General features: G+C 44.5%; 1 protein-coding gene and 1 long non-coding RNA gene across 3 annotated transcripts in view; both read right to left on the bottom strand.

Moving 5' to 3' along the window:
- Positions 1 to 27191, bottom strand: part of LOC133466046 (protein sidekick-2-like) — a 127068-nt gene that overhangs the window by 68726 nt on the left and 31151 nt on the right. The window lies entirely within an intron of this gene.
- On the bottom strand, positions 481 to 1738 carry LOC133466158 (uncharacterized). Its single transcript, XR_009784862.1, has 4 exons — positions 1616 to 1738; positions 1337 to 1420; positions 1062 to 1258; positions 481 to 903 (listed from the first exon to the last, which is right to left on the bottom strand). It is a non-coding gene; the product is annotated as an uncharacterized LOC133466158 (long non-coding RNA).

The raw sequence follows: 27191 nt of genomic DNA on the forward strand, positions 1-27191 counted from the left end.
GATTAGGGTTGTCGAAGGCGAGGAAGGCAAGGCAAAAACGTGGAGGGAAGCAAGGGAGGCAAGGCAGGAGTGCAGGAGTCTCAAAAAATGATATTTGATTTCCAAAAAAAAGGGCAAACAAGGAACATGGATAAAGCAAACTAAACAAAGTCCCACACAACAGATAACCAAGGTAACAAAGAAACACTGCAAGAAACCACAAATGGAAACAAAACATGACTGGTAACTAAGACGTGGCACAGACCGAGACAATGACAATGAACCCACAAGAAGGGAAAGAAACCAGGGAACTAAATACAAACAGCTTGACGAGACAACGAGGAACACCTGGAGTGGCTGGAGAGAGCTGATTGGTCGACACAAGGTGAAAGGTTGACGACAACAGGTGGAGACAATCGCGAAATGAGCGCACGACGTGAACAGCGTGGAACACAGGAAAACATAAAACGAAACTAAAAACAACCCAAACCAAAACACAGACCATGACAAGCACTTTTATGTATCAGCACGACCAATGACTGTCAAATAAAGCACACAATACAAAATACCCCCAAATTTAATTTTTCACTTGTGCTTGAAAATAAAAAATAAAATCAGCAATAATAGACCTTTGAATAGAGCATTCAAACTTTTTTGGGGGGGGGAAATAATTAAATTAATATTAAAACAAAACTGGTGTTTGGTGCGTAGGCACAAACAACAGTCAGGACCCGAATACATTCTTGAATAATAATAATAATAATAATATCCATTCATCCATCCATTTTCTGAGCCACTTCTCCTCACTAGGGTCTCGGGCGATATATATAATAATACGGCACGGACCCAGCCGCCACCCAGCCGTAGATGAGCACGTGACGTTGATGCATGCTCATCTGAATTCCGCAGGAGATGAAAGAGTCTCTTAATGGCGGAGAGAGAGGGAGGGAGAGAGAGAGATATCAAAGTCAATCATGTAGCTGGTTAAGGGAACTCGTTAGCGATGGGCCAACAGGGCGTCATTAGCCATCCTGCTATCTGTGCAACGATTGCTGGGATGGTGTGTGTGTGTGCGTACGCACCTATGAACGTGTGAGTGCGCCATCAAACTCACTCTGCTCAGCGCGTGGGAGGAACACGGGTCCCCCGTGAGGTCCGTTTCCCAGCGGACCGCCGCCTGCCTCCATCCACTCGCTCTCCATCTATTGCGAGACCAGTCAGTCTCGTCCCCGCTACCCCCACCCAGCAACCGAGCTGCTTCAACTTGCTCCGGAGTGCTCTGATAATGACCAATACACTCGTGACCATTGTTCATCACAAAACCCGACCCAGCTCGCCAATAAAATCCGCCACTCACCTCTCCCGCTCTGTTTGTTATGCTGGAACAATCCATCACTTCCAAACGCGGCTTCGAAACCCCCTCACACATAAACAGACGCATCTGGTACAAGGAAGCAACTGTTTTTCGCTCCAGAAATTGATATTTTGGTGCAGAGATGCAGCCTCCTTTATTCATTCTCCCTTTCATTCATTCACCCCCACCCCCCCCACACCCCCCACGGCCACCTTCCATCATTCACTCTCCACGGCGCCAAACCGCTGTCTTCCTATGCCAAGTCTTTTTTTCCTCTCTCACCTTTTGATGCCACCCGTCCGCTGCCTCCATGCCTGACTGCTTTGACAGGCCGCAGATTCAAGCGGGGCGAGTTTGATTCCCCCCGCGATGCAGCGCTCTGGCAGCGTGGTCCACTCTGCAACCGCCGGCCGCAGAGCCCTGAGCCACCGATTAAAAAGTCATGAAGGCTTTTAGGGGGGGGGGGGGGGGGGGGGGTTGGCTCCCGCTATGCTGCATGAAAATAGCCTTTGTTTTCCCCTCTAGAATATTCAGGAGGCTGGTGAGTTTGGAGGAGAGACTTCCACTTGGGTCAAGGCTTCATGTTGAGTAAGGGCCGGCAGATATTTTAAAGACCCTTTCCCGATGGATCATTCCAAAAAGAGGAGGTGAGCACATCCCAAAGTTGGACTTTTCAAATACTCACAAACATAGCACATTAAAAAAGCTGCAGGAATTTCTAGCAAGTTCTGGCTGTGTCCTACCTGTGACAACAATCTCACATATCACCCATTTGTCTGAATTTGAATTATTCAAGGCCTCATTAGTGTTATTTTACAGACCCTCTTCCTAATGGATCATTGCAAAGGTTGAACTCTTCGTATTCACAAAAAGAACATTAAAGGGGTTGGAGGAATTTCTGCCAAGTACTGGCTGTTTCCTGCACATGACAACAACCTCCCGTATTCTCCAGACGTCTGGGCGAGTCTCCCAAACGGACATGGGAAAACATTTTATGGCCCGATGAAAAAGACAATGAAACGGACCATTTCCGTATGCATCTTTCCAGAAGGAGGATGTGATGACATCCAAGGGAACATTTAAGGACCTCCAGCAATTTATGGCAAGTACTGGGTGTGTCCTGCATGCGACAACAATCACCTGTATCTTTGTAGGTCTGGGTACAGGAGAAGGGTGGTAAGACCTTTTCCTGTGAAGCAAAAACTACATGAAGTCTCTCGAAAGCACACGGGAAAATGTGTTATGATTTGATGAAACCAAGCGTGAACTTTTTGGCCATAATTCATTCAGGGTTCCACCCCCACCCGCCAACACGCACGCACGCACGCACACACACACACACAATCAGAGGTTCCACTTTATGACGGAAAATCGGTTTAGCAGTTATTCAGTTGTTGTTTTTTTTTTTTTGCTTAATCTTCCTTGGCAGAGGTAAAATGAATCGAGGCTTTGATTTCCAGACAGGTCATATACAACCCACCGCTTTTGACTTCCAATTGCTAAAAATACTCTCGCACTGTTTCAAACCCTTCGGCTTCAAGTGAGAAACATCAGTAGAGTAATGATGCCTTCTTTGAAGAGAAATACAATTCCTAATTCCAAATGGTGAGAGGTCTTTATCCCACCCCCCACCCCAAAAACCATGGCTAAGCGTAACTGTTCAAGGGCGCCATGTGGGCGGCTGTACGCATGTGAAACAAGACCTTAATGCAGTCTGAGAGGATGGGGGGCTACCTCTGGGCATTAATTTAGTCTGAAAAACAGCAGCCAGCCATACCATTGTCACATACCATATAGCACTGCCAGCCACTAATGGAATCAATAGAGCCTTGCAAATATTTACAGGACACGGGAGCCTCCGGGCCATCAACTCCAATCCATAGGACGATGGAAGGTGCGACTCTGGCTGCGTGTCAGCTTAGAAAAATCAATAAAATCAGCGTTGGAAACAGAAGAAAAGCATAAATGACGGCCTCAGCGTGGTGGTAACCACTTTCGCTCAAAAAGCGAAAGCCCTCACCCTCCCTTGCCATCCATCCATCTCGCTGACCCTTGCGTTCCCTTCCTTTTCTCTTCCCCTCTTCACAGATGTCCAGCTTTGACACCACCTGCAGACTCCCAACAGGCACTGGAAGCGCCAGCGAGCGGGAGACAGCTTTTTTGAAAAACGGCGGAGCTGCCAGCGGATGTGACAGGCTGGTGAAAAGCCGGCGAGATAACGGCATCTGCTTCTGGTTAAGTCTTAACAGGTAGAAAGTTAAAGCAGGGACGGCTGAGAGGAGCAGGCAAATACTCCAGATAATAGGATATAAAAACAACTACGCTTGCCATTTTTCTCCCCCGCATACATTAGGTTCGTGTGCAACTCGCAGCTGAGTGACAGCAAGTGAAGAACTTTGAAACGGCTTCCACTTTGGACAGTCTGCGTTCTGTACATCACGGCTGCACACACAAGCTGCCACAAGTGCACGGGAAGCCGAATGTTAGCCATGTTTGCGTGAATAAACAGGCAGGAGTGTCTCCGAGAAAACACCGACTAATGAGCGGCTAGTGGCAGACAGACGCTTTGTCTGTCAGCTGGATGCCAGCCGCACTTTGTTATCGCGTGCAACACTCGCAGAAGGGATTACAAAAAACTTAACATTTTATGCCGACGGCTATCACATCTCGAGAACAAAACGCAAATCCCTCCAAGAGCCACAACTTTACAGAAGGTATGCCTGCACCGTCTAATGAGATCCTCTACAAGAGCTGTAGCAAAAGTGAATTGTGTATTGTTTTCATCGCTGATGGTTAGCAAGATTACGCAAAAACTACAAAATTCCACGAATCTTACATTTTTTCTTTTTGGCAATTACAATGGAACTGTCCCCCCTCCCCTATTCCTTGTCGCAATGCAAAACCTCGAGTTCGTAACAGCGTAAAGCACTGTAACACAAGGCGACACAATGTGACATAGCATAGCGTAACGTATTGCAACGTAACAAAACATAGTATAACATAACGTAGATTAGCGTAACACAGGATAGCGTACCGTAGTTTAGTGTAACAGAGTAACGGGATGCGATGTGTTGTGCAAAGTCACGCAATGTTGTGAAAAGTAATGTAGCTCAATGTAGCATAGGGAAACCTAACACTGAGTAACGTAATACTGTTTAACAAAGTCATAATTGTAACATAGCATAACACAACATAGCGATGTTCTCTAATGTAATGCAGCATAACATAGTGTAGCGCAGCGTAGCATAACGAAACGTGATTTACTGTCGTGAAAAAACAGTGTAACATATAGCGTAGCACAACGTAGTGTATCACAACGTAGTGTAACACAACATAGCATAACACAACATAATGTAACACAACATAGCGCTAATTAAACCAAGAAGTACTTTGCTAACTACCAAAGAAACTAACACACACATACACAGTTGTCACAGGCTTTAGAGGAATTTTGTTTTTCTAGTTTCAAGTTACAGTCAAACCGCATATCAGACTGCAGAATGCAAATGAAAGAGTACCGCCCCCTGTTTTTCTAATAACCGCTTACATTATTTCTCAAAAATGAGGATGTATCATGCAAATTGGCGTACAAATGCACAACATGACCCGCCCTGATTCTGTCACTTTTATTAAACATGTTATGTTTAGTTGCTTGTTTAACCATTTGAGTCCTAATGGCATTGTCCCCCCTGCCCAAGAATACATGTTTATGTTTGTCTATTTCTGACACAATATCTTACAGCATCCTCCAGAAACCAGGAAGCTTCCTGCTAACCTGCTAACACACAAAAAAATAAACACAAACTTGCTGCTCAGTTTTTGTTCTACGCTCAACTGAGTTCCTGTCTTGTTTATTTTCTTTCAGTTTTGTTTTTTTTAATTAGCAAGATTGTCAATATCTCAGTCAATTATGCATGAATCTTAATGACAAAACCCAGGGTGATGCAGGAGGCGGGTTTCTCTCCAACAGCGTCAATCACAAACTGAAAATTATATTTTTAATTCAGCGCTCATATTGAACTTCATTAAATGATGTGCATATGTAACTAATGAAGTTTCTGGTTAGTCACAAAGACCCACTGGTGACTACATTTACCAAAGCGCCATAGAGTAAAAGGTACGGTCAATGGGACATCACGCGACACAGCTTTTGTCATAGGCTGCTTCATCACCGAAAGTGCTCGCCTCCGAGTCCGCCGAGTACACGCGCGATATATTAAGACGTGCATAAATCAACTGTTGCGCCGTGGTTTCTGCGTCATGCCGGCTCTCAAAACAACGACTGCATCTCGATTCTTATAGATATTTCACGACACGGCTCAATTAATTGAATTTTTCAACCGAGCTCTGAGAAAAATCCATACAGCGGTGCACGCTGAAGGAAAATGCACTGGACAGTGCATGTGTGGGTGTGTGATGTGAGGGGGAGGCAGGGCAGAGGAGGGTTGGAGACAAAGAGGGGGAAGACGGCCCACTTGACAAAGCGTACGCGCTTTACCACCAGCCAGCGTGCGAAAAATGTCAATTACTCCCTCTACATGTAAAACTTTTATGAAGCCCCCATTGACTATATCAAAGCCTTGCACCTCGCTGTCTCCCTCCCAAATGTTTTCTCTCGCTCAAAATCTGCTTTAATTATTGAAGACGCGGTTCCAATTTGATTAGAGTTTCAGTCCAATTCCCCCTCTCCCTTCATCTGAGGCGCTGGTATCGAAACGTCTCGGCGCAGTTAATCAGATGTGTAGAAGGCTGGAAATGAAAGCAAGCACTCGCCGGGCGCGATTAGGCAAGCTAGTATTGTGGATGTACCTTTTTAATTATACTGAGAAGGGTTTCTAATACAGTATTTTGCACTTTTCAAAGCGATGCAAAGTAATTAACGCACTAGCCACACCTCTCGGAATGATGCAGTACACTTCATATGCCACTGCAAACGACATCCACAGTAGTAAACACTGGATGGATCAAAACATCATGTATAAACATGTACTGTACATACATGTCTGAACTTAGTCATTTCTGCAGTTTTTTGTTTGTTTGTTTTTTTTAAAGAAAGTGCTCAATATAGATTTTCTTCGCACAATAAACTACCACTACTCCATATTGTTTACAGGGCGTTCCTCAGTTTACGACTCGCGACGGCAGCCAACGTAACCCAAATTTGTACGCAAGTCTGAACCCTGGACTATCACTAACCTACATGAATGCATTAGTGTAAAGTCATACTGCATTTACAGTAAATATTTGAATTAGAGTTATGTTGGGACCGTCATAAACCAAGGACCTCCTTTGAGTATTATCCAGTAGCAGGACTATCTGTCTTGCAGGGAAGCCCGGACCTCCTTGTGTCCACCGGTATGCTAATGAGACATTCCCAGTGAGACATAACCTCTACACCACGGTCATTTATCGAGGGACCGAGTGCCCCTCGTAAGGTTTTTCAAGGCAAAAAGTGACAGTCAGACCAAGATTCAGAAGACTCCAATGACCAGGCAACACTTTACAATACCAGCGCTTCGAACATGAGACCAATCAATGAGACCAACACTGAGGCAGAAGAGTATCACCACAATTCGTTCACTAAGGGACTGAGTGTCCCTGGTATAGTCTTATACCAAGGCAAAATGATCACAAGTGATGGCTCAGACCAAGATACCAAGATTCAGAAAACTGCTATGAACAAGCAACATTGAAGGAACTGAGAAAGATACATCGCCTGGGAGCCTTTGAAGAACATGGCCGAGGCTCAGACAAATGATCTACATGTGGTCCATGGTCCATCTGCCTGTGGAACCACTAACACTGGAAAACATAGGGGTCCAGTGCATTGAGAACTGGATGGTTCCCTGGGCAATATAGTCTTTGGTTGCTTAGGAGACAAAACTGAATCCTCTGACAGTGTCCATCAAAACTTCAGTATCTTCAGCTTTGGTAAAGCAGCTCCAGTATCTGATCTGGCTTAGACGCTGAAGCTAAACAGAAAAGCCACACAGCCTTGCAAAAAAGCAATAATGAGCAGACAGAAGTTGAGGAACATCTTTTAATATCTACAAAAGGAGAGAACAGTACTTGAAGATCCAGCGAATAAGAACCGCTGGCTCCACTACGAACTGACCCAGTCTCAGACTCCAAGTGCAGCGCAACTATATCTTTCCCAGCAGTATATCAGACGGAGAAACAGACAGCCCGGATCTTTCTTCTGCCATAAGCAACACTATTTTAATCCCGCATGGATCAAAGCGAGCAGCCGAGCTTCGCCTCCCTTTCATTAGTGAATCACAGGAGACTGCGTCGAAAACCCTCCTTCTTCTCCACGACTGAAAGGCCAGGTTTGATCAATCAATAGCAGTCCGCCGGCTCTGGCCTAAGTGCTCCTGTTCTAATCACACGGAAAAAAAAACAGATAGAAAGAAAACAAGGAGGTGGGACGAGGAACATACAAACCTTCATTAAAAGGCCCTTTGGTGCTGGGATGAAGCAAATTATACTGTTCTTTGGTAATGTTCAGTTTTAGCGTAGAAGACAAGAGGAGCGTAAAGTCCCATCTCTGCTCAACATGAAAGTGGGAACGCTGGTGAAAGGACAGAATGAGGATCAGGCGGGCTGACGGAGTGGCTGAGTACAAGCGGGTCCGCTGTCTGACATTGCCATTGTTATTCACTGCTGGAACATAATCTTCTTAATCACACGCTAAACCCGCAGAACAATTGACCCATTTTTTTTCCCCACATGTGGCTTCTTATCACGTAACGTGCGCCCATATCTGATTTAGACGCGTTAGGAAGCCCTCCTCCATCGAGGTGATCTCTTCTCACCGACATTCCTCTAATCCGCCACAGGAAGTCACGTTTACTGGATACACCGACTGCTTTGTGCCGCACTGCCCTGAGTGTTTGTTTAACATGACGCATTATTATTCTGCTCTCTTTTATGTGCTTCACATTTGATTCTGACATATATTATGCATCCTCCTTGGTTCTTAATGCATCTGACTGCAGAAGTGTATAAGGCAGGTTCAACACATTAGCGAGGATTAGTTTGGTGTGCCTCATAGCGCTCACACTCAAGCGAAATCCAACAGAACACTCGCTTCTCATAGTTGCACAAAAAGCAGATTTGAAAAATATTCTCAATTGAAACCCTAAACAGTTTCTGGAGTGAGTACTAATCAAACATTTAATGATAATACGACTGTGTATTTTTTCATTTTTAATAGAAATAATAATAATAATAATAGTTTCATATTACTGTGATCTTGGATGGTATATTACTAAAATTGGAATAGCTTCAATTATAATATGACTTATTTTTTGTAGTATTTAATTACAATGGTATATCAGTATTTTTATACACCATATTTAACTTTAATGATAAGTTTTTTGATATACTATATTCAATTTTAATTATCAAATGTTAAATATATTATTATTTTACAGTGATAAGCTTTTAATCTGATATTATTTTGAATCTGTTTAACAGTGGTACATTATTAAAATGTTCATATATTCAATTTAATGATATGTTGGTCAATATCATATATCAGATATATTATATATACGTCACATCTTTATTTGTGTGACTTCATTCTGTTTAGAAAATATGGCATTTTCAATGTATTCAGACTATTGCATCACAATGGTATATTACAAAATTTTAATGTAACATACAGTAGACCACAGGTGTCAAACTCAAGGCCCGGGGGGCCAAATCTGGCCCGCCAACTCATTTGATGTGGCCCGCGAAAGCAAATCATCTGTGTCAACTTTGGAAGTTGACATAGATGATTCTTGCTCAAATTCTCATATACAATAAATAGAATTGTTGAGCTATTGCAAACATTTCCTGTTTACAGTCACTAAGTTGAACAAACTATTACCCTTTGCGTCTGATTTCAAAACGAGGTATCCATAGACCATTCAAAATTATCATAATTATTCTTTCGAGAAGTTAGTGTGCTGATTCGGTTGAATTACAAAGTTACCAAATAAGGTTCTTTGGCTGCCACCATTTAGAGAGATTTAAAAGTGCAAAGCGAGTATAAAGAAAGATTAAGAATATAATAATAATAATTTAAATTCAAAGTCGGAAGCCAGTAGCTTCAAAGTCTATCGGTGTGGCGAAGGTGTTGCTGACGGAGTAGCGTTTGTTTCCTTACGTCACTCTCCCCGTGCGTTCCCTCTCAGTGAATCACATCTGACGCATCAAGCGTAAGCACCAGAGGAATTACGATCAGCGTGAGACGCCTGTCGCCGCGACGTGTCGGGACGGACCACCCGCGCCGCCGCGCTGTCGACGCGGCTCAGCGATGTGAAAACTTCAGCAGATTTGTCACCGGCGGAGGCAAGCGATTCGACATCGCGACAGCTGAGTCGAACGCGACGCTCACCTGGACACTTTAATAGGCACACCTTGCTAGTTCTGGGCTGGCCGATAATCAATCAGTCAGTTACGAATTTAGGCACTTGTGTGGAATTTATTGGTGAGTTATCACTTGCGGGGAGTACACTACGTTAGTGGGGTACACGTGAACCAATTTTGAAAATGGGCGTAAACCCACACACGATGAGGAAAAACTTGAGAGAAGTTAAGAGTTACATTTCCTAATTACAGGTGTTGACCACACACATAAGTTTTTGCAAGCAATTGATCAGGTCGAACATTTACGATTGGCAGTCCTGACAGCTACCAATGTACTTCCTGTTTTTCATTGGGTTGTTTTATAATTTATGGCCCAAATCTGTTTTTCATACCAACATTCACTGCAATATTATGAGGGTTCGTGTGACTGAAACGCACTTAGACAAATTCGGGGTGTGCTGCCACTGTACGAACGGAACTCTATAATTGATGATTCCGCCTATACCTAGTTAGCTAAGCTAAACGTGACCTATGCCAGCTGATTTCAAGGCTTGGAAGCATGACAGAAGGCGCTCCATTAAGCACGAGCATTGCTTGTCATTCGTACACACTCTGCCAGGTTTGGACATCTCAAATTACCCCTGCCAGAAAAAAAACAAGGCTGAAAGGCACAGTTTGATTGAAAAATTGCGTTGTAAAGCAAAATAACATGGCACACTCCATTTGGCGTGTGTTTAAAGATGCTGTACATGTCACCCCGGGGTAAGTACACGCAGGCCTCGGCGTGACGCCACCGAGAGACTTTGTTGAACTTTTCTTTCCCTGTCTTTCTTCCTCCCAGGCAGCGCTAAAAAGGGGAAAAAAAGTAGGTGAAGACGAGGGGGAGCGATGCCACCAGCTGCTGACCTTTATCAGCGTCGCGCAGCAGCGGGGTGCGCCACGGTTTACCTGACTCACATCTTCAGAAGGCGGTAATCAAAAGGTCTCGAATAGCTCGCCACCTGCTTCAGGGGGACTGCTGTGTTTCGCTGTTTACCGCCACTAAGTGTGTGCTATTTATCGCAGATAAAGTGAGCAAGCCAAGGACACTTTTGTCCATCCATCCATTTTCTATGATGCCTGTCGTCGTTAGGTTCACGGGTGAGCTGGAGCCTATTCCAGTTGACCTTGGGCAAGAGAATCAACGTACACCTTGGACTGTTCGCCAGGCAATCTGTGCCAATCAGGGCACAGGCTGCACACTGTAGACAAACAAGCATCACAACTCAGGACACTTTAGAGTCTTCAGTGAAAATAAAATGCTTATTTTTGGAGCGTAGGAGGAAGCCGGCGTACCCGGAAGAAATCCACTCAAGTATGGGGAGAACATGCAAAATCCACTAAGGAGGCCCAGAGCAAAGATTCAAACCGGAACCTCTCAATTGTGAGGCAGACATGATAGCCACAAATTTACCGTACTGCCAGCCAGTTTTGTTTCTTGAAACTAGTGATGGGGCATTGTTGACTACGTTACAACGATCTACTATGTGGAGGCGTCAATGAATCCAGGGGTATCCAGCTCATTTTTGTCGCGGGCCACATTGGAGTCACGGTTGCCCTCGGAGGCTCGGTATGACTGTGAAACCATATAAGGTGTCAAGATTTCTCCCGAAACGACAGTCAGTCCAAATGCAAAGTCTGTCTGGACCGCTCACTTCAACCTGAGTACAATGCACCAAGAATTTTGAAATCAGCTCATGCACATTAGTAATCAATTGTTGTTATTTTTTTCCTGAATTCATTTGTTGTGGAGGATTTTAGAGTTTGAAGTGCTTATTCCGTGATTTTTACAAAATTCCACAAAGATGCGACCACTTGTCACTTTGTTAATATAAATGTATAGTTTCGTTGCATTTCTCACAAAAACAAAAATGCCACAAATATCTCAATGTAATTAAAAGACAATTGTACTATATAATGACTGAACAGTTTGTTGTCTATGTATTCGTATTTGCTTTTACTTTGCTTTGTTTGTCTACTGCCAGGTCGACATTGCCAATGCAATTGCCTTACCTGGATAAATTAAGGTTAAATAAATGAATACAAAATCATCTTCAGAATGGTCGGACTGTAGCGGAAATCAAATCGATGGTGGTGAAGCAGCATGTGGCTCATTAGTGACCCAAGGTTATTCCTGTACTCTTGTGTTCCAAGTTTGTCATCACAGGACAGCCCAATGTATAGCTGTTTAACTTGCAAGGACTAAACTATGCTTGGGATTTCTTATTAGAGAAAATACAGAAAATATTGCCACCCACGCTAAAATGAAATTCTGAATATGCTGTAGAGTGGACTTCAATTTCGCTCGCAACAATCATATTTTTTAGTTAACGCTCCACAGCAGTTTGGAGAGCTTACTTTCCATAAATATTGAATGTTTCAACTCTAAGTTAGAGGTGATTCTTCAAGATCTATTTTTTATTAAAAGCTTAAGCACAGCGGGAGACAAATTTATACAAAACTTTTCCCTTCCCTACATTGTAACCTACTTTTGGGAGCCGTTACCAGCAAAACCCTCACTCCCTCATGATGATTACAAAAAAAAAGAAGAAGAAAACTTCACCCACTTCCTGCGACCACCCTCGCGTCAACGAGATGGGGTAAGGCTTCACTTATTGATCAGATCGATAGCTGCCAGAGCTCCTTAATCCCGATGCGAGCAAAGCACCGTCAAGGTGGAAACAAGGAGAGCGCACGGAGAGCGGAGAGACCAGCCTACAGTCGCCGAGTGACAAATAGCGGCGGCGAAACAAAGCGAGGAGTCGAACAAGGAGTGCAAAAGCAGGAACTCAATCAGCGACCGGGTGAGAGGCCCATTGTGTCACGCTGTAATGGGAACTGTGAGATTTTATTAAGAGAGCGCAATTGCATTCGCGACTCATCAGGGCCGCCATTGTGGCATCGGTGGCCGCAATGACATCTGGGGGGGAAGATAGAAACACGGTATTTGCTGCCTCACGAGCAGGAGAATGGACAACTGGCAGAAAATAAGGTTCCACTCTGACACGGCGGACTCGCTCCCCCGTAATTGTCACGGCGAATCCTCTCTGGCGGGATGGTTTTCCTCGCCTCGTCGTCGCACTCTCTCGGTTTCGCATCCTTGCGCTATTGTTTGTCTCGCACTTCCCCTGACGCGCCGGCTCTCACATCATCCAAAAGAGCATCAAGTGCCTTTACTAAGCGAGTTCACGAGTGGTCCGCAATCTGTTCTCTGACACCGCTTTGGTGCTTTCTCAAACCGAAATCTCCCATTGGGATCAAGAGTCCGAACCATCACCATCATGAAATCTTTACTAACTCATTCAGTGCCAGCAGCTTCTAAAGCAGTTTGCCATCATGACAGCTGTTGAAGAGAATTTGGACCCACAGAATATTGTGTTTTGTGACAAAAAGAAGCACCAGGACAAAATGAGCAGCAGGCCGACCAAAAGAATGAGTAAACGTTCGTCTTTCAGAGAAACATTTGATTCTAGCTTTTTCTCTTCTTTAGTAATCAAATTGACAAATTCTGGTCGAGACCCTCTTCCAGAACTACCCGCTGAAAAAACTTAATTGACGAACATTTACGTCGGGGGCAGTAAACGGTTGGATTCCAGCTGACGAATATAAACGTCCCCTGCAACCTAATAAAACACTCTTTAAGCACTCTCCTAATTTTATTGACAAATGAGGAGGGAGTAATAAAGGTCACATGACTACAAAATAAAAATCAACTACTGGTAACACAATAAAACTTAAAACACACACATAAAACACTCTACCTTGAAAAGCATATGGCAACTACGCAGCCAGCAGCAGAGTGCAAGAAGCTAACATAGCGGTCTACACCTTTACGTTGTGTTTTTTTCTTGTTAACAATTGAAAAACAGATGGACTCAAATGAACGACGTCCGTCACAGAAGAGCCAAACCAAGCCAACACCAATGGAACAAACACAGGAAGTAGAAACCTCTCAAAAGACAACAAGAAAGCGTGCTAAACATCTGACACTGAAAAGAAGAAATCTACCGAATTGCAACAAGTAACCGTGCTAAATATGGCTTCACATCGGACACTGAAATGCTCACTGGACAAAAGTACTTGGACACCAACGGAGTATTCTCCTCGGATTCTGTTTACTTCAATAATCCGCGATAAGCACAACGGCACGTGACCAACGGGACCTCCTGTCTATGCTACGCTAACAAGCATAACTTGGATTGATCACATGATTGTTTGACGGCATGTCTAGCATTTATTTACACGAATTTGATATACGTAACCACAAACAAAGCCTAAACGTTGAATAATAATCATCTTTGGTGGCTCTTTGGTGACACCTTGTGTGAAAAACGGTACAAGGGACTTTTATTGTCAATTGTAGTCAACTGTAGATTTTAGATGGATTTCTTGCGGACGATCTTCTTTTTCCTGAAGTGGTAGAGAAAATGGATCCAGATTGTCGACTTTTAGGATGTTGGAACTTCTAGGTAGCACTGTAATTTGAAGAAAGCAATAAAGTACAAGGCAGAGGAGCGCTGAGGAGGAGGTGTGGGTGACAGCGGTGCACTAGCGGACAACTGTGTGTCCAATCTCGGGCGGCACAGATAAGCGCCGGACGTGTTGCCGATTTCTGCCTTCGCGGGAGAGCAACAATAGATTTTCTGTCCTTGCAGATTAACGTAGAATTTCCTCACTGCTGAGATATGAAATGTCGACGGCCCCTCCTGCTGCAGGAAAGTGTTATGTTCACTAATCTGCTTGGAAATAGTTCCACACTGAAGTAGATTTCATTGGAACCAGGATTTCTCAGAAAAGTAATTTGCGGTAAATAGCAGGAAACAGACGCTCACTTTGAAAATCTAACAAAATATGATATGAAGCTGGGCCACAATGGTAGTTTACGTCTTCTTAAATTTGTGTAACAATGATGCATGCGCCAATCCATCAAGTTAGAAACTGTATTTGTGTTATGGTGATGGAAATGCAACTCATTTGTTCTAACCTGCACCCCCAAAAAACAACAACAATTGTTGGAATGTGTTTCTTAATCAGGAAAATAGCACTCTATAATATTGTACATGTGCCTCATGATATAATGCTTCAATTCAGTTCATTGTGCTGCTCCTTCTGGTGTGCCCACCTTGTCCACCAGAGGGCAGTATAATACAGTCACGGAGACACAAATAGAAGATAAAGAATAGTTTCACAACTTCTGTGACTCAAGAGCTGCTGTAGTATTAGTCGCTTTTCACAGAGGATAAAGTATATTTGCCTGTGAGTATTGTGATATTGTCTGTCTACATGTGTTGCTCTACTGTTCGTGTTCAAATATGCTTAACGGGTGAAATTTGCAGAATTTCTCACACAAAATATAATGAACAAGCACAAATTGTGTACTTATTTTTTTATATACAGTTTTCGTAACATGAAACAAGAATGTTAAAAAAAGTATAAGATGGACAAATCCCACAATAATCGCTTTTGTTCATTTTTTATTTTTTTTAAATACAATTTTATGCCAGTTAGGCATTTTAAAACGCTACTTAAGACATTGACTGTGGCGTTAATAAAGGTTTTATTATAGGGGGCAGTTTGATCCAAGTTCAACATTGCGTCCCACTTGCAGGGTAGCACGGTAAGAAATGCTGAAAATGAACACATCAATGAGTTGATGAGGATAAATGGTCTGGGGAACGCAACTAAGTCAAATTGCTGCATTATGCTACATTACCGTGACTTAATTAGAGGGAATTGTTGATCTGGCTCCACGGCAATTATTGTAATAGAAATGGCCTTTATATATGGTTCTTTGACTTCCTTTTAGAGAGAAAGCATTAGCCTTCGAGGCAGCGTTGTTTGTCTCCGTGGGTCATGAGGTGCATTTGTCACTCGCGGCCGAGACGCGTGGAAATGAATCCAAACCCATTCCCCTTTCCTTTCCCGGTGGCAGTCGCCACTGCCTCTCCATCACGGCCAATCTGATAAAGGGATGAGAGAGGATATCATGTGTTCCTCACACAAATCCCGGCTGTAATCCGTACATTGTTGTTGATCTACTTCCATCGCTGTAATCCCCTCACAAGTCCATTTTGTCCCCACCCCACCTCCAGTGCACCAAATATAGTATAGGGACGACAATTTCTGAGAGACAAAGCGAGCTTGTTCCCCAGATAACTATTGTCGCAAAGTCCATACCGCACGAAGGAAGGCTGTCGATAGTGCTGCTTAGCTGCATTAGCGCTTGATAAAAAAGTCCGACAAGAAGCGACGGTAGCAGGATTACATCCCAACTGGGTTGAGGCCATATGTGGGCCAGTGCTTCCCAATCCCATTTGACCACAATCCCTTCAAAGTAGAGGAAGAGAAGAAGGGTGGACCGAAGTGTTTTAAACTAAACGGATGATATGGTGTTAACTTCGATCCAGAGATTAATTCTCCTCCTTAAACCCATCAATGTAGTCAAGCGGGCATCCCGGAACAAAGCCCTGCCTAATCTTGTTTTCTCCTTGACTTTTTGTCAACCCCCCAGGCCCCCACTACCCCACTTCACCAGGAGCAGGGCTTAAGAATCACCCGCGTTCAACAGCGTGTTTATTTTGATGTACAGCACGCTCCATCTGCTCAGTTCGGGCAATGTAAAGTGATTGCTGTTGCCCGTAATTTCTCCGGCCCAAGTGGATATTTGTCAGGAGCGTGTACCCCCCCCTCTCCCCCCGCCTACCCCCGGAATGCAGTAGCTGAAGCGAAGGTAATATTGTGCACACACATACGTGCGCACACAAACGCAGACATTACAGTTTTGTCCCCAGCACTGCACACACGGTTGAAAGCGCAGACTCCCACCTGGCCTTTATTTGTAGCCTGAAGCTGAAGGCTGCAATCATGTACGCTCATCTGCATCAATAACATACTCGGACAACAAGTACTTTGGAGAATGCTCAGTCTCGTATAAATCCGAGGACATGAAGTAATAATAACTCCAGACTACAGGTACGCAATCTCATAAATCCATTTTGCTAAGCGTCAAGAATGATATGATTGCGGTTGACTGGATCAATCTGAGGACAGAAGCGGCGGGTTGTGGCTTGATTGTCCTAAAAGCAACTAAAGGCTTTTCGGTGGCAGCTTATGACGACCTCTGGATGGATGCTGTCATGTTAGCAGAACTGGACATGATGCACTGTATGGCCGCCCCGAAACAGTATTTAGGCACACTGATGAATTCTATTCACCACAAAGGCAGGCTACTAAAATGTAGACATTATCATTCCCCTTACCCAATTATGAATCAATCAGGGTTGGATTTGGTCACTTGGTTCACCTGGGTACACTACATACCAAAATGTTTTTGGAGAGAAATTTGGGAGTTTCTCTTTAGGATGTGTGGCCTAAAATGTCCACAGACACGAAAATATTTGTTGAACGTCTTCCCAGAAGAATGAAAGGAAGCCGTTGTAGCATATGGGGTCTTTTCCTCAAATAGAAGACAAGAAGGCTTTCGGTGATTAAGAAGGATATTTGCATTCTTCAGATTGGCTGCGTTTTAAGCATGTGATTTGGTTTACTGCTTCAAAGGGCGATCAGATTGTATTGGTTAGTTTTCAATCACGTGTAGCACAAACAAGGAATTTGCCAAATTCAATTACTAAATGCCATAAATGTTGTTATTTTTAAGATTCAAAGTTGCGCTTTCAGTTTCTGCTCCTGTCAAGATGAAGTAGTGAACAAATAAAATGAAATAAACGTAGTGCCACCCGAGAAAATAACCTCCGCCTCGCGAATACAGTTCCAAATGCATCCTGTGATCGATCACAGCCAGATGCCGTCGAGTCCCAGGGCCAGTTTGGGGCCGTGCTGGCTGTTTCACTGGCAGTCAACCTGACCCTGTGCCACAGGATTCAATTTACAAGCTGCCCACCATTGGAAGCTTTTCCTTTGTTTACCAGCTAACGAGGACTCAAAGCGGGAGACGTACTGTAATGGTCGATTACGGCTGTGATAATGGCCGACTCCTTTGTGCGGCCCTCACAATGGCGGCCGTACCTGTCGTCACCGAGAGGAAGGAAAACAACAGAGAGAGGGGGGGACAGAATTAAGCCCCCAGTTTGCAATGCAATCCCGCAAAGCCTGCCGCTTTTGTGCGATGTGCTGACGGAAGGGGCTCGACGCCGCCTGCCCGTGGATGCGGATCGCAGTCATGCCCCAAAATCACACACACACACACGCGTGGCCTCAAACGCCCCCCCCCCCCCCCCCCCCCCCACCCCCCAACACACAGAGCTGCTCTTTCAGCCCCATCAGGGCGTTGGGATGCTGTTTTGTGTGATTTTTACGGTTATTTACATTCACAAACAAAGCTACGGGCCTTATTTTTTCTGTATTTCACAACATATTATCAACATATATATATATATATACATACACATATTAAATGGAAATTCTGATGCTAATGTTTCATTTTGAAGAAAGGGTGGAGAAAATATTTAATAAACATCGGAGTTGGACCCAACAAAACAGCTGTCTCAACAGAACACTATTAATTTTGGTTAGTCTATTTGTTAATTTCGGTTCCTCTATTTGTCTCATGTACTGGCCGGCGGCATTTATGGAGTTGTGCCCAGGCATATGTTACGGGTAAGGAATTCACTAGTGACTGGGACTCCATTTTTACTATATTAAGTAATATTATATAATGCTGGTTACCATTTTCAAACTGGACTTGAAAACTAAATAAATGACCTATTACAGACAAAACACAGTCACACATTATCTTAATTACTATGCAGCGACTTGTTTACAACATCAGAGTGGCAGCCAGAAAGACTCTATATTTCAATTCACCCGAGATAGTTTTTATGGGCTTCACTGTGTGTGTATAACCTGTACAACTCAGGCATTAAATGTACCATGGAACACAATGAAGACAATCGTCATCAAGCGGAGGAAATATTGCACAACAGTGGCATTACCAGGAACTGGACGTTCCTCCAAAACCGACAGAAAGACGAGAAGAGGCTGCCAAGAGGCCGACAGCAACGTGGGAGGACGTGCATGGATTTCTAGCAAGTACTGGCTGTTTAGTACATGAGACAAGAATCTCTCGTCTTCTTCATATGTCTGGCTAGGGTTTAGCCAGTCCACAATCCAAGCCCGACCACACCTTGCAAAAACACACTTGACATCTCCCACATGCAAAGTGGGAAAACGGGTTACACTTAGTGCTGGACGATATGGCCGAAATTTCAGTTCACCATTTTTCTTCCCTCCTAATACCCTATTCCTATTTACTGGATTAAAGTTTATAAATATATAAAACTGGACTAGGCCAAACTGATTATGATAAAGCAGAAGGTTTATTGAACAATTATAAAGAAAGAAAGAAAATAATTTTCCCTGCAGGTATTTGATCTCAAAATTAGTGATGCACCGAAATGCAAATTCGTGACCTAAAAACAAAACAAACAAAAAAAACAAAACATGAAAATGAGAAACCCAAGGTCGAAAACTAAAACACCAGAAGACATTATTATGCCAATTATTAGCAAAATTGCATTTATGGCTTAGAGCTGCCACCCAAAAGAAATGTACTTCCAGAACAATTTGTCTGAATCTCCAAATGTTTTAAATTATGTCAACAACACTACCACGGGACAGTTATTGCATTATAGTATATACACGTTTCGCAGGAAAAAAAAAAGACTGAATGTTGTAATATTTTCGTTTGAGGGTGTGCATGTTTATGCAACCAAGTCATTCTACGTTTTGTAATTTTTTTTATTTCCCCCGCCCCTTAAAGATTTAAATGTTAGGTTCACTTCACACTCTTAATTGCCCACAGGTGTGAATATGTTTTTGTGACTGTAGCTTGCATTTGTGTCGAACGCCATTGCATCGTACTGCGAGTAGCTGAGAAACATGCCGTTAAGTGAATAACTCTCCAACAGAGTCAAATCAAGATAAAACATTTGTTAAGGCAACAATCGATGATGACGTTGGATTGTTTTACTGAACGTCTTCAGTGCGACAAAAGCACATTGTGTCTTATTGTATATTCATCTAAGAAGAACACGGCGTCAAATTTCATCTCGATAGGCGCGAGGTGGACGCAAACGGGACTTTGAAGCGCGACGATGAAGCTGACCATCAAGCCCGACGCCTACGCCGCTCTTAGGAAAGCGCTTCGAAGAGGACCGGTGAGATTTTGGCATTGCGTCCACTGACAGCACAGCGACGCATCTCGCTTCGGCCACGTGCCGAGGGGCCGGCTTCCGTTGTAGGCGGATTAGTAAAGACGCTTTACAAATGGAAAGCGAATTTGAGTGCCTCTTCTAAGTGGTGCGGATGTCACACAAGAGTCTCAGCCATGTGACAGAGGAAAAGAAATGTGGCAAGATTTGGACAATAAAATAGTGCTGCCTGACTCCATCGTTGCCTCTCAGTAAGAGTTCATTATGGAAAAGGCCAAAGAGCAGCGCCTGAAGCATCTGCCGTTTTACTCGACCGGTGGAGAAGAATTAAAGAGGACGAAAAATGATTGTTCTGTAATAGGACTCATTTATCCAGACACTCAAAAGGTCAGCACTCATCTCTTTTTTGTCATGACAGGGAAAATATGAGCATTTAAAATGTCTGACAGCTCGACAAGGACTTCTCCGAGGTGCTCCTCGCAAGTGCAATGATGATGAAGGTAATACACGGGCTCGGAGAGCAGGAAAAAGCCTTTCGACTCAGATACGCTTATTAGCGCGTCAAAATGAGATGAAGTGGCGACGCACGACAGCAGAAGTATCGGGACATCGGGCAATCGGATAGGAAAGGAAAGGAAAATGAAAGCCCGGGGACCGCTGGACTAAAACAAAATGTAGCTGTTTCCTGCTGATAACCGTCACCGCATGCGGTGTCGGTAACAGGTGTTTGACAACACGCAGCAGAGCAACAAGCCCATCTCGGCGCCGACCGCATTAAACAGATGTCCGGCGTCTCCCGCAGAGCGCGCGATGTCTCATTGAGCATGCAGAGCGTGGCCGAGCTCGCCACGCAATAAAGAGCTGCCAGAGCATTAGTGTCCGCAAAGTTCAGCGGAGACCCAGACACAAACAAGCACGAGAGCGGGTTTCGGGGGTGGCGGCGGGGTGCGAGGAATGCTGACTGACAGCGCTCCCTCCGTCGGCCGGATTAGAGACGTTGCTTTCGGCGTGAACTCAATTATATTTTACAAAGGCTGACATCCCCCAGTTAATTGCAGCCTTTCCACATGAGGGAAGGATTTTATTATTACTTCCCAATTTCGCCGGCCATGTGTACTTTGTTCCACATGTGGAACCTTCATCAAATACGAAGCCCGCGCGGCAACTTATTCTATTGCAAATGACATCGGTAATATATAAAAGGAATTCCGGCAGGAAAGAGTCAGAGGTAGAAAGGAGGAAAATTTGGCTTCAACTTGACGTCCGTAAAAGTAGTCTGCTGCGCTCTTTCAAGTGTGTCTGGATCGCAGCTCAGAGACAGCTTAGTTCGAGAGACATATCCAGAGTGACTGCGCCGGGATGATTGACACAGCGATGAAGAGGGGGGAAAGAGAGAGAGAGGAGGAGAGCAAAAGGTTGTGCGGCGCCACTGGCTCACAATAATGAAAATGTGAGTCTCGCCCGTGGTAGGATGTGACAAGAATCCCGGTCCTGGCTTGAGCCGAGGAGGTAATGTCAGAGAGGTAATGTCAAGGAAGCCCACGGGCACCGTGCATACGCAATAGGGGCCTCCCTGTGCGCATGAGCATCTTGCCAGGATTACCCCGACGCGCCTAATTCACGCCGCTCTCCAGACATTGACATGCGTCAACACACACAGTCAGATTATCAAACCTCTAATCCACCTCGGAGGACGACCGGGCGGCCGAGAGGTTCTGCAGCTGAGCCGCCGAGCAACAAAATAATCCTGCATCTACCACGTCCTTAGATAGAGGGGCCACATGTTGTTGCTTTCAGCGTGTCAAAGGTGCCGGGCACTTTGGGATTAGGCGCTGACATGCGGATGGACAGCTGTCCGCAAGATGTCCTTAACGCAAAGAAGGGCTAAAGAGGCAGACATCTCTCTGCTAGCCTCAGGAATGCTAATCTTCATGGTTTCCTGCTCTCGTTTGCTACATTTGCTGACACAACTGGTGATGATCGTCTCGCCAGCAAATAACACCGGTGTTTGTATTTGTCCATGAGATACAGTGTGTGTGTGTGGGGGGGGGGGGGGAACACAGTCCCAGCTGCAAACTGGCTGCTGCCAATGAGATGCCAGAGTAAATAAACACACGGGCAATATTTACCAATAATAATCTCATCAAGCAGATGAATAGCGGCTCCAGTTTTGCGATGGCCCGGTGGGAATAATATGTTCTGCATCCAAACTGCTAAAAGGAAGGTGACAAGAACACCATGCCAGAAAGGGAATGATTCCCTCAGTGCTGGGGATAAAGTAATGATTCATTCCATGTTTGATGATGAGGCCCATCTTTGTGATTCAATCCGGGAACATTCCTGGGTTATGTCGTTCCTTCCGGCGACGCTTGACACTGATCTCTCATCCGGCCGCGGTGACACGACTTCAAAGTAAGTCTAGATAAGACCGTGGTATATTGCAATTGTTATTTTATCATTTGGTATCTCCAGCAAGGATTGGAGAGGGTAGAAATGAGAAGAAGATCTATAGCCAAAAGCGGGGCAGTAGTACGGATCAGGTGTCTCTGCTGGCGCTGGGCACGCTGCTGATTAGTACATGCCAATCACGCTCAGCCCGACTAAAGACGTAGCCCCTTTCTCACCTTACCGGGAGGAGAGTGGCTGGCCAGGGAAGCCGAAGGGCAACACCGGTTCATCCAGCCGGTTCATTAGTTGAAGTGAAACCTAACCCCGGAGGGCCCCTGACTCAATACGGCTCCAAAACCGCCAGCCCATTAAGCTCAAGCAGCTTCAGGTTAGTCTAACGATGCAAACAATTCCAACCGGGTACGCGGCGGCTCGGCGTGTTAACTGCGAGTTCTCTTGCACAATCTTGGTCTGGCATTGTTTTGAGTGTGGGTGTTGCGCTCCATCTGTGAGGTAAGACTTTAAGCGAGCACAGACGGCTTCCAATCACGGTTAAAAGTAAGGGAGAAATGGCTGGAAATTATACCAAATGAGAGTCCACCAAAGCCAGGCCACAGTACTTGCAATTGCAGGGGCTTCCTTCCCATGTTGATTTAAGGGCAGATCTCATATGGACGCCAGATATAAGGGCTCCGCGCTTTTTACAATGGTTCCGTCTGAAGTCATAATTGCAGTAATAGAAAATAGCGGGGGTCGAATCGGTGTAAAACAGTCAACGTAACCAAGAACTCCAACATAGTTTTTCATACAGCTGTCTCTGAAAGCCAAGAAATTCAGAAAGAAAGCCAACTTCAACCCCCGATTTCGCATCGGTACCACTTTACTAGACTGTTGTTGGATAAATGCACACGTAGTCAAAATGAAAGGATGAAAGGACAGGGAAGAGGAGCTCGCCCCCCTCGATGGAGACAGCGAGTTTGGCGAACTGGGCAGATGTAATGTATTCTCTATGTGGCCGTGCCCAGTTGTTCACTCTCTTCGTGGCCGGACGTGTCCGCGGGGGACAGCAATGCAGAGGTTAGACAGAGACCCAGTTGGACGACGGCTCGGGGGCCAGGCTGTGGCAACCTCGCAGAATTGTTAATGGCACACTAAAATGCCGCGTAAAGACTAAATTGCTGCTCTCGATGGGCAACAGATGATGGAATTAAAGAGATTTAGAGCTGCGCGGGGAGACGGATGGCATGTTTGATTCGGTCAACGACGGGGAAGGGAGGCGAAGAGCGGCGGCACGAGCAAACGCTGGCAGCATCTGGCGGTCGAGGGACGACGCAGCTCTCCGGAATGTCTCTGCGGAGCGAGAAAAGGCGCCGACTCATAGCTGTAACACCTGCTGCATCCATATGGCGCTACCGCCCATCGCTTAAACAGCATTACGCACATCACGCCGTTAAAAATCTGTGCGAGGCGGCGGGCGGAGGAAGGGGGGTGGAAAATAGAACTACAAAAATCTTCCCTCCAGCCGTTCCCTAAGGTAACTATAGCAACCGCTCACCTGTCATCTCCTTCAAAGGAGCAGGCAGACAGCCAGGTCGGAGTGACATGTTGCTCCGTCGGGAGGATTTTTAAAGCGCGACGCAAATCCCCATTGTCATCATACTCCCACAAGCATACCCATTTATACACAATATAGATTTATAGATATTACATATAGCTACATTCATTAGCTAATGATATCCATTACAAAAGCTGTATAAACCAAATCTGGCTTCAGAAAGGTACTTTTTTGGGGGGGTTTTTTTCACCTCATTACTGTGTTATTGACTAACACTGTCAAGCGGTATTAATAAATCAATATGTTTTCGGATGTAGTTTGCAGGGATGCAGAATTGGACTGCATCATCTTGAGAGCTGCTTCTATCATTTTGTCATTCACATTAGTGGTTAGCATGTCTGCCTCACAGCTCTGAGGTTCAGGGTTCGAATCTCGGCTCCGGGCCTCCTGCGTCGCCAAACGTCAGCTGCGATGGGGTCCAACTCATGGTTACTGTCAGGTGTCAATCAAAAGCACTTTGAACTTTGGACCACAGAAGAATTCAAAGTGGCAATGGAATCGCATTTGAGCACCTACGATGCTAATGAAAAAAAAAATATATATATATATAGCAATATGACCCAAGTCTATAAACAGAGTAAAACTAGTAACAACATGACAGTAATTCTTGCCTTTTGTAATGTAAGGCATTACCAATGCAAATTTCGGGAATAATATATCTTTTATAAAGTCAGCAACACGGGTTGCAATACATTTGGACCATGTGTTTATAATGCCACGTTCAGGTGGCATTTTAAAATCATCCGTGACTCCGTTTACTCAGTCTCCATGTATTACTCCGCGCGCTGTGAACTGGGTTTCTGTTTTAAGTCCCACCTTCCTGCAAAGTCCGACGGTGGAGTGGTAAATTGGCTTTGCAGCGACTGCTGGTGCATTACCGGATGAAACGGACGCCATCTGATTTGTTTGCAATGTCACTCAAATACATTGTGCACGTTTTTGTTCGGGCCAGACATTGAATCGACTCAATCGACTTAGTTGAGCAAAATACATCTCGACATTCTATTTAAATGTGGGGCAAAAAAAACCAAAACTGTTGCTCACTGTGGAGTGAGTGGGGGAAAATGTACACAACAATTAATTCCAAGTAGGTCTCATAAGATCTGTAATGTTTGAGTCACTTTTCACGTAAAAGTGCATTTCACTGCAGAATAAAAATGCGCACTTAATTTTCATCATATTATGCTGTGAAATCGGATGTTGTGAATCCTAACGTGTCCTCTCTGTCATAAGGAAATATCAATTGATGTCAAAAATAAATAAATAATTCCGATATTGGAAATATAATTGTTTAACAGTACACAGTCAGCTTGCTAACTGAATCATGTTGCGGAGTGAAATGCATTCATTAACATTAGCCAAAACGTGCACCCTGTCATTGTCCACCCTGTCAACACATTTTTTTTGCTGTTTGCATGTAGACAGACTGCTTTCAATTGTTCAAAAAGTGTGGGGCCAGAATGCATTTCTAACAGCATCATTTCTACTTAATAAAGCGAATATGAAGTTCAATGGCAAACCTCAACTTTTCTTTAGGTGAAAAGGGAAAGTCTCAAAGGCACCTTATGGTGATATTGACTCATTTACAATGCGTTGTTCTGGTATCAAGGTCTTGCTTAAGGCCATCAATGTATTAAAGTTAAATGTCATATTCTAGAATTCCACAGTAGTTCGCATGAATCATTACTCCAAAGTAATACTGAAGTATTGCACTGCATTACCATTCAGCGACAGTAATAGTACATTACAGTCATTTGAAAGTCATTACGATATTGTATGGCAGCTATTAATCATGAACAGTATCACAACCTTGCAATGCACAGATATTTTGTGCAGTTGTACCTAATGAAGTATCTTAAGCGCCGTATCGATTCACTCCATTTCCTGCTCTCTTGTCATCTTTCATTCACACTCCGGCAGCCGCTGAGTCATGCGCCACATCCTGACTCCCGCCGCAGGAAGGTGGCAAAAAAAACAAAAAAACACGGGCCGCCTGACGCAAAGGTGACCGGTAATCCTGACCCGGCACATTGGGAGGCGGAGTGAAAAGGCGTCCCGGTAGAAAAGGCCGGCCTCTCCGCTGACGCCGGACGAAAAGCAGATCGGCGGCGTCGGCGCTGAATAGCGATCGGGCAAGCGAGCGACCTCGTTAACCCCGTGAGGCTGACCCCTTGGAGCCTTGGCTGCACGCTCGAGAGAGACGAACCGGCTCTGCCGTCAGTAGACCTGCGTTGTCTCTTCTACTGTTTGCTGCATCGTTGGAGGTGTTCAATGGAGATGAGCAAAAAAAAAAATGTTTAAAAGCCCGCCAGCGTCAAAGGATTCCTATTGATTCGCATGTGTGTGTTTTTGCAGTAGCACCACAGTGCAAAAGAGAAGAGAGAATGAAATACATAAAGTACAAAAAGAAATACATTAAATGAAATATTGCTCTAACCGGCCTGGTCTTGCTTGAGCAACCGCAAAATTCACACATCCAATCATCCAATCATCCACACAAACACCAACCCAACGCATGGACGCGCCCCTATTATCATGTACTGTACATACATATATATGCACATATTTAGACATGTAAACACATAGTCCATCCATCCATTTTCATAATTTTGCAATAATTATATGTGACTATACGAGCTTTATAACGCTTTTTAATCTTGCATTAATGCATATTTTTGAACATTTTTAGTGAGTTACAGTTTCAATTTACAATCAGAATGGATGCATGGTAATATTGTTTTCTCCATATGTAAGTAAGTACGAATAAAGGCCTATTGGTTAGCACATCTGCTTCACTGTGCTGAGGTTCTGGATTTGAATTTCTCCCTGCGATGTTCTCCCCGTATTTGCATGGGTTTTCTCTGGGTGCTCCGACTTACTGCCACATTCCAAAAACATTTAACTGATGTGACTGTCCATAGAGCCTCGTCAATGTGATTGATTGTTCACTGCCGATCAGTCCAGGGTGTACTCCGCCTTTCGCCCAAAGTCGGCTGGGACAGGCTTCATCTCACCCGTGACCCTACTGACTAAAATTGGATGGCTGGATGTGTGATTCGCTTCGTCCTTTTGCCGTTTTGTGGCGTACGATTTTGGTGTGGGAAGAATATCTCCCAGAAGTAACAGTGACTCACATTTCCCCCCAAAAATAAATACTCTGGCAAATTACTCCCGCACTAAAAGGAGCCAACACTACTGCTTTCCTCTGATCCTGAGCGAGAACGGGAGTTCAAAATAATTCCGAGAAGAAACCCAGCCAAGCAAAGCGACACGTTCAAACGGGATGAGG

This window comes from Phyllopteryx taeniolatus, chromosome 16, assembly GCF_024500385.1.
Source record: "Phyllopteryx taeniolatus isolate TA_2022b chromosome 16, UOR_Ptae_1.2, whole genome shotgun sequence".
Lineage (NCBI taxonomy): Eukaryota > Metazoa > Chordata > Actinopteri > Syngnathiformes > Syngnathidae > Phyllopteryx > Phyllopteryx taeniolatus.